Here is an 8,655-nt window from a genome sequence, read left to right as displayed (position 1 = left end):
GAAAACCAAACCACGAGAGGCTCCCACTAACAGTAACATCATGTCATCATCCCTAAAGTGCTTTCTCAAGAAGGGAACAAAGCTTTGGTGAGGTAAGGTGAAGAGATAGTGGAAAAGCAAAGACATTCAGGCAGGAGCTTTAAAAGGCTGGAAACGTAGCATCAGAGTCTCAGCCAAGTTTCCCAAGACCCAGCAATTCAGGGCACTTTCTGCAGATGACTTGTCACCTTGTTGTCCTCTAGTGAAAAACGGAGTGAAATGGGCTCACCCTGAAGTGATAGCTACGAATGAGATAGAGACAGGGAAGTATTACTCTAGGGTAACTTCCCATCCTACTCTATGGTAAGCTAGTTAGCAGTGATCATTTGATGACAAGGCAGCCCACCTTACCTGGACCGCAGAGCAAATGCAACTCATTTGTAAAGTGAAGACTCCCTGCACATCCATACCTTACCTTCCCCTGTGCTACCTTCTTCTAGCTGTAGTCCTAGAGGCAGAAGCTTCAGAGCAGACACCTGAGGGCAGCTGTCCTCCCCAAGAGGAGACTTTGATCTCTCCTAGCTCTGAAAGCCATTATAATTTTATAACCGCTCAGGCACAGTAGTTTTGACTCAAACTGTGACTGTTCCATAGGAGTCTGCTAGGCTGAGTGACAGTGCATAGCGAAAACTTCTGTATAAATGAGACAGCCTCACCATAAATCTTGCTTAACAGATGCACACTGAGGTTGATAACACAGTTTGATATTGCAAGTATGACTCTCAAGAGAAGCGTGAATGACAATGGGTTTCATTTAATAAGTAAAAGGACTAAGGGTTTGTTTTGGTTTGGGTTTTTTTTATGTCTTTTATGAATTGCTTTCTAAGCACTGACTTTTCTCCAGGACTTTTTCATCCATGAACTAGTTAATGGCGTACAAACTTGAATAGCCTTAAGAGGAGCCTGTAGAGATTTAAAATAAAGTGCTGGTGAAGTATGAATTTTCTACTGAAACAACAAATGTGACATGAGAGGCTGCCCAGACACTGGGCCTGTTGTTCACAGCAGAGGCTTGGAAAGGCTGGACCTTGCCCTCTTGGAGGTGAATGTGTCAGGAGCAGCATCTTCTGCTGCTCCCCAGGGAGGACCTCCGCGGTGGCTGTGTCAATGAAGTTTTCCTCCACCTTTTGCATTGGAGGTCAGACGTAGAGTATACCCATATTTCTTAATTAGCACTTTCTAATCAACACCATCCTTTTCCAGGGTGGTTACAAACAGAAGGATCCATTGTCCACGCAGCAGATGAAACTTCAGAGAAGTCCCACGTGACACATGAATACCAGAGCAGGTGTTAGCATCTGCCATGCTTCGCTCCCACTTGATCTCCTGCCCATCCTCCTGCCTTGGCACCTGACTGCACCAGCCACAGGGACTTACAGGGCTTGCAGTGGGCCCCAGAGCATGAAACAGAGCCAAAGCCTGATACCCGCATGGTGTCACACACCACAGTTGTCGTCGGAGCAGCCTTAGTGCCCATCAGGTTGTGTGAAGCAGCGTGACATGCACAGCTGGTCAGCACCACCGCAACGCTAATCCTGAGGGAAAGGCAGCACTTGGGAATCACTTTGTGCTTTGAATTCCAGGAAAACTGAAGTTTTAAGGTACCACCTCATAAAAGAGTGAGAATTAAGAGGGAGAATCCTGATCGGCATCATAGTTGTCTTGGAAGTTTGAAAGATTTTTATGAGCTGCCATATATTTTTACTGGTTTCCCCCCATTTCACCACATCATTCATAGTCTATAGATATCTTGAAACTTACATGGCATAATGTAACATCAAAATAATGTTACAACAGTTACCCTCATTGAGGCCAATTGTTCCTACTGAATTGAGACATTTTATCTTGTTTTCTAGATTAAATCGGTTCCTTGATATGTCATCAAAGCATCAAACAATAAAAGCAGGAGATGCATTGTTCTAGTGATTAAATGTTGTGGCACATGCAAAACTACTGGTGTCATTAGCATGAAAAGAAAATCCAAGTGCAAAAATAGAAAATCCAAACCAGAGTTTCTCAATTTTGTCAGACAATTCCAAAGTTTTCTAAAGACGTAAACAGCAGTAAAAAAAAAAACCACTTTTTTTTGTTGTTGTTGTTGTTCTAAAGGGATTTTCTATTTTTTTGTGTTTACATGACAAAAGTATTTTCATTTTAAAAAATTCCACAGGCAGAGCCAGTGGGAAAAAAGTTCTGTGGGCTAGGTTGGGCAAACAGTGAAGCGATGAGACACTGCAGAAATTGCTGGCAGTGGGATGAATCTGCACCAGTGAGAGCGGTATCTAATCCATCTGGCTTGGGCTCCACTGCACTCAAGAAGTCCTCCTTTTGAACACGGAGATACCAGTCACTATGACTCCACCAGAAAAAGAGGTAGCCTCCCAGATTAGCTTATCTCAGTCTTCTTGAAAGCACCCCTAACTTCCTTGGCAGCGGTAGCCAAACAAGAGCTGTAAAATACTGTTTTCCCTGGTCTGGTTGAACTCGCAACTCAGCATATGTGGTGGGGAGCTCCCAGAATAGCTCTTGGTTGCCTCACCAGTCTCGGCAGCAGCTCGAAAAGCCTTTTGTCTTCTGGGACAACTTGGAGAAGTTTAAAATGTTTGGACTTATTTTGAAAGTACTCTGAAAGATAAGAATGATCTATTCCAAGGCTGGGTGAATTGAAGGTCACAGCTAAGGCATTGCACAATGCAACCAAGTAGGTTCAGCACAAAACTTGCACAGGATTTGATCAGCTCATCGTTGCTGCTGCTGCCTCTGCCTAAAATTCAGGTCAAAGCTGAGGCCCTTCCACCTGGCACCTCACCAGGCCAAATGCTCTCATCATTTGTCCTAGATTACCAGTGGGGGGATGCCAATGAGGTGGAGGACATGGGTCCCTCCCTGTCAGAGCACTGTTGGAGGAGCCTTCAGTCAAATCCAGCAAAACTGCTCCATTTCCAAGAAGCTGCAATTGCTGCCAGACAAGCACACTCTCACTGTAGGGAGGCTAACGCACACTTCATCCTGGTCAAAGGCTATTTTCTGACTGGATCTTGTAATATTTCAGGCTATCTCTTGTTAGGACAAAGCCTGAATAGCTCTTGCTATGTTAAACAAGGGATATCCCCAAGCTGTTCTTTACAGTGCAGTACTGCAGCGCAACTCTCCTGTGGGCTTTGCACAGACAACACAGCGGTCGTGCCCCCAGAGTCATGGGAAACTCCTCCCTGCTGCGTGAAAAGGCTCCTCTTTCTTGAAAATATCATTTACTCTTGAAAAATGACTCCAAAAAAACATATATATCTGTGGCTTCCCGTCAGGGTGAGGGAAGTTTTTTGTCGACACGTCTCATGTTTCTGAGCACGCTCTCCTGTGCCTTGGCCAGAGCCCTCGGTATAACTTTCTGCTGAGTCAGGCTGCTGGATTTCTTATCCCAAATCCCAAACGGATGGTTTCAAGTACTCCAGGCATTTTTCAAAGACATTTTGAAACCCAGCCAAGCCCACGGGGGGGGTGGGGGGTGTAACTCTTCTCTGGACTCATTTGCAGTTGGGCTGGTTGTCTCCCAGGACAGGCGAGCTGGGCTGCAGCTGCTGGGTGCAGCCGCTATCCCAGGGGACAACCCCTCCCGCCCCCCACAATCAAGTGAACTTTGCAATTTTTAGCAGCAGCAAATGATATTTGACCACCAAAACTACGCTGGCTTGGCTGAAGGGTTGAAGTCAAGAGTCCCACCTAAATATGCATTTACAGACTCCAGTGGATGTAGGATCAGGCCCCCTCCCCAGCCCCCAAGCCCCACCAGCCAGTTTCACCTGCTGCTCAGAAGTCACCCCTTCTCCAGGTCCTGTGCTTGGACGTCTGTCCACCACGCAATGAAACAGAGCAAAGGCAAATGTGCAATGTAGAGATCAATTATGCTTTATTTACATGCGTCACCATCTCTTTTACAAACTAGATTACAATTTAAAATGGAATACACAAGGCAATATCTACTAACACCAAGTGGAGTAAGCACTGCGTCTCTACTTCGTTTGGAAAGGGGCAGGTTTTGCTCCAAAACAAACTTCCTTCCAACCTCTGTGTAGTAAGGTAGTATATTCCTCCAGGGCAGCATCTTTTTTCTTGTTTTTACATATAAAATCTTCAGTAAGACTGCAACATGAGAGTGTCTGCTTTCAAATGAAAGTACAAGATAGCCCAAATGAAAAGTATAAACTGTTCAGCTCTTCGGTATGTAAAGACGGCCATGCGCGATAAGGCTGTGGATTTAATATTCTTCCAATTTACATGGCTTGAAACAAAAACAGATAAAACAGTTTTACAGATACTGTATACATATTTTTTCCAATCATGCAACTTTTTTTAAAAAAAAGTTAAACATGTGAAGCCAAATGTACAATCCATTTTTTCCAACCCATAGTAACGAAATGTATCTGGTCCCCCTTCGCATCTGTTGGCAATTCCTAAAGTATATCGTGTACTAGAAACACTTACAGGACACTGATTGCCAAGCAATGACATCATTTCAGAGAAATACATGACCTAAAAGGTAACGTTTTGAAGCAGTGGCACAAAAATTTCTTGAGTTAAGCAGTGGTCAGCTATCTAATCATTCTCAAGAAAATTTTTTTTTACAAAAATCATTAAATCAAGCCTCAAACCTGTGACTAGGAACTGCATAAATGTCACCTTTTAGACCTTTTGTTTAGACCAAGTGTTTAAACGGTAACTACATAATTGTGCTGGACCTTTATCTGTTTTACATGGTTTCAGAAGGAAAACTTCTATGCATAAACATGTTCAAAGACTCAAAGGCCAAATTTTCAAAAGGTAGGTTTCCAAAATTAGTTATTCAAGTCTGTATTTTGACACCTAAATAAGTGGCCCTTTGAATTCAGTGAGATTTATTTAGCACCTCTGGAGAGGAGGGAGTTTGCTGGGCACCTCAGCAGGCACAGAGGGTGGTGACCTTCCCCTGGCCCTGGGGGACCTGGCACCTCTCCTTCCTTTGAGAAGCAAGAAGGGCAAAGCAGCTTGCCCCCCATGACCGTGTTGGAGTCCCCAACATTTGGTGCCTGACACCAGGCACATCCATTTGAAAATTCTGGCTCCAAAAATGAGCAACAGAAACCAAACCAAACCGAAGAGGTTGGCCAAGTCTGCCCCTCATCATTAAGTGCTGGGATGTCCAAAGCACGGGCCCAAGGTGTCCCAGCCGCACCTATGGAAATGCTTTCCTTGACATTGCTGGGAGGCAGGTTAAGCCTTTCAGCTGCTAATGCTTTTTTTTTTTTTTAATAAAAAAAATCCATTTCTCTGCCATTGAAGGGCTGTCTCTAAATCAAGTATCTTTCCTCCATTTTCTGAACAGAGCAGACCACAGATTTTGCTCTTATTTCTGCCAGCAGGAGCTAGCTCCACTGAACTCAGTGGTGCTAGGTTGCCATAGCAAAGCAGAAGTTGCCCCCATTTGGTTTAAGCTAATGGGCTTTTCCTTCCCTTTGATAAGAACTGCATCTGTACCAAGAAAAAAAAAAAAAAAAAGGTTTTTGGTCACCTTGGCCATACTATCAAGTCAGGCCTTACTGGTGCTGTCAGCGACCTGTTCGGTGGTTCTTTGGGCAGGCACCCAAAGTCTCACCAAGGGCTCATCTGTGCAGGGGCCAGATGATGCACCCAGCATGAGGAGCCACTGAGTCAGCTCTTCTGGTGGCCAAAACCATGGGGCAGGGCACGAGCCTAGCTGCAGGGCAGCAGGTGTGGAGAACCTCAGGTAAAGAAGCACCAGAGAGAAATCTTTCAGTGTACACTCACATTTCAGGGTGTACTGGGAAGCTGAGAGTTAATGCTACACACTCAAGAGGAGGCTGGTGATAAAGCTCTCAATCAATTTTGGTAAAAAGTGCCTGCAACTAGACTCGATAAGCAAAACAAGCTCTAGGCCAGGTGACTACTGTGCCATACAAGCATCCTGGGTAGCTGGTTGCTGACACAGATGGGCAATGAGCATCAGCTAATTCCAATAAATGTCATAAACTAGTCTCCACACTGACAAATAGACCGCCTGGGTGTAAAAAGAAAAGAGAAATTTTTTAGAAGGCAAATGATAAACCCTTGGCTGCTTGGAAGATTTGATATGCTACAGGGCTACAATAACCACAACTGCACAGAGTCTACACAGTCAAAATTGCGGGAGAAACCAAGAGGTGCATCTTTACGAGAGAACAGCATGGGGGCTACGGTACAAAAACAAAACTTCCATGACACTAGGAGCTGTTGTTTCACCAATATCACCTCAGGGACCTGGAAAGTAAGGAGTGAGGAAGGGCCCACGAATGCTATTCTCTGTGTGTGTGTGTGTGTGTGTGTGTGCATGACTGTGCATGTGCGGTGGCAGTGGCAAGAGGGAGTCACTCCACATTGCATGGGACACAGGTTGGTGGGAACTCATGCACTGAGACTTTGGGTTAAAATGCTAGTTTGTTTTCCTAACATCCATGCATAATGATCCATTTCTGTACATAATAAAATATATTTATATATTTATATGCATAACGCTTTTATGCAAAGGAAAAAAAACTTCATATATCGCTTTGGAGAATTATGTATACACTGTCCTTATTCAGAACGTCCTCATACCAAGTTCCTATGTACCATTGATATTTTCCCCTCTCTTTTTGTATCCCTCCCCCCACAAGATACTAATAAAAAGTAATCAAACTTTCCAGATTATAGAGAGGATCTATACAGCACCATACCTTTTATTCATTATTATTCATTTTACAAAAGAAAATATTAGAAGCAAAATATATAAAACTGCCTTGTCTTTCTGTGTCATTTATCCTGTTACAATCTATGCTCATATGAAAAGCCATTTGTATAATACTGTCACCTTGCTATTCCCTCTCCTGCTTCTTCCGCCACAAAGGATTATACATAATGAGAAGGAAAAAATAATTAAGGATATGTCCAAAACAAACAAAAAAAGGATCACTGATGCAGTAATGCACCCTGCAATGACCTGTGTCTTAACTCCCCGCATTGCCACTGCAAGTCACCTGCCAATGCCCAGCCTCTACGCTTAGCTTTTCTGTGAAGTGGCATATTTCCCTTAATTTTCACTTTTTCAGACACATCTTTACAGGTGTTTATGTTCAACTTGTCTGGCAGCTCAGCTTATAACTCCTTACCAGCTTGCTGTGGCGGTAGGGGCAGCCTTGCTTAACATAAGGCAGGAGGGGAGCCTGCTCCAGCGGGCAGCAAATGGGCTCCTGCCTCGGTGAACATGAGGGCAACGGTACCCGCTGTCAGTCCATCCTCATGAGCCAAGAGGCAAACTCGCTAGCTTCCCTTGTTTTGCAATCAACCCTAGTTTGACGCTTATGGAAAACAGGGGTGTACCATTAAATTTAAGGAAAGAATAAGAAAGAAACAAACAAACCAACCCAACAAACAAACAGACCACACACATCACCTCTCTCTGGAATTCAGCCGGTTGATTGTTATAACAAATGCTGTATATTCCGAAAACCCTGACGTCTGAGCAGTGTTGGGTTATGATCGTTTCCTTGCACTTGCGCAGTACTTCAGATTCCCCAGGGAGAGAAAGCAAAAATGGTCAAAAATCTAAGGAAATCAAACTGGAGGTTGTAGGGGGGAGGGTGGGCAGATGGGGGAAATCTCCAAAAAGAAAAGCCAACTTAAAACATCCCATAAACCATTAATATATTGAAACACCACATACTCATTGACAAGTAACTACTGTAAAGGCTACATGTGTTCTCAACAGGATGGTGCTGAACATTGTCTCCACAGCAGGTGCTTGGCCATCCCAGAAAAGGAAGATTTTGCATACTTCATTATGAGTTCAATTCCCAAAAAAAAGAGAAAAAAAAAAAAGAAAAGGAAAAAAAAGAGGATCTTCACTCCGGTAAAGGGCCTATTAACAGTCTGCTTCATTAGGAAAATAATGCAGGGTTCACAAAGGTCATAAGCTGTAAACAGTATCACTGTCCACTTGCTGACAGCAGATTTGGCAAAGGGTTCTCTCTCTACATCTCGTGTCAGTTTGAGGGCCTGGAGAGGAAGAAGAAAAAGAAGAAAAGACAGTGAGACTGCTGCATGTAGGAAAAAAACCACAACAAAAAAGGCAACCAAGCAAACCTCCAAACAACAGCTTACACTGACAAGCAATTTTGATTTGTTTGCACCCAGAAGCTTCAAACTTATAGGAAGGAATAATCAGCACCATGACCTGTCTGAAAATGCTTTTCCCTTGCCAAGGTTTGAGTGTGCATCTTTGCTGTCTTAGCTGCTCGCAAGCAGGAAAGAAAAAACTCTCTCTCCAAAGAAAACAAATGGTCAAGTCCGATTTACAGAAACCCAGCGCATCGTCTATTTGTTAAGTGTATTTCCAGGTGAAGCACAGAAAGATCCTCCAGCTTTTCTCCATCTTTCACAAGCACCCTTCCTCAGAGCCACGAATTTCGGTTCAGACTTTAGAGTTCTCCATCTGCCTGCTCGTACAACACACCATCGACAGACAGAGTCCACCCGGCTACAAAACGAGGTTAGGGTCCAGCTTATTCTGTAGCCAATTTCTCTGCAGAGGGAAAGACAGACACTTTG

At 43.9% G+C, this 8,655-nt stretch overlaps 1 protein-coding gene across 2 annotated transcripts in view; it reads right to left on the bottom strand.

Annotated features, from left to right (window-relative positions):
• Nucleotides 1–3,922: 3,922 nt before the first annotated feature.
• The window catches only part of FOXO3 (forkhead box O3), a 58,344-nt gene continuing 53,611 nt past the window's right edge, over nucleotides 3,923–8,655 (bottom strand). For both annotated transcript variants that reach the window (XM_026845073.1, XM_026845074.1), the window contains exon 3: nucleotides 3,923–8,103. The gene's annotated coding sequence lies outside the window, so the exon portion shown is untranslated. The remainder of the gene's footprint in view (nucleotides 8,104–8,655) is intronic.

This window comes from Athene cunicularia (assembly GCF_003259725.1).
Source record: "Athene cunicularia isolate RWA chromosome 3 unlocalized genomic scaffold, athCun1 chr3_part1, whole genome shotgun sequence".
Taxonomy (NCBI): domain Eukaryota; kingdom Metazoa; phylum Chordata; class Aves; order Strigiformes; family Strigidae; genus Athene; species Athene cunicularia.
This window is presented reverse-complemented; position numbering and strand designations above follow the sequence as displayed.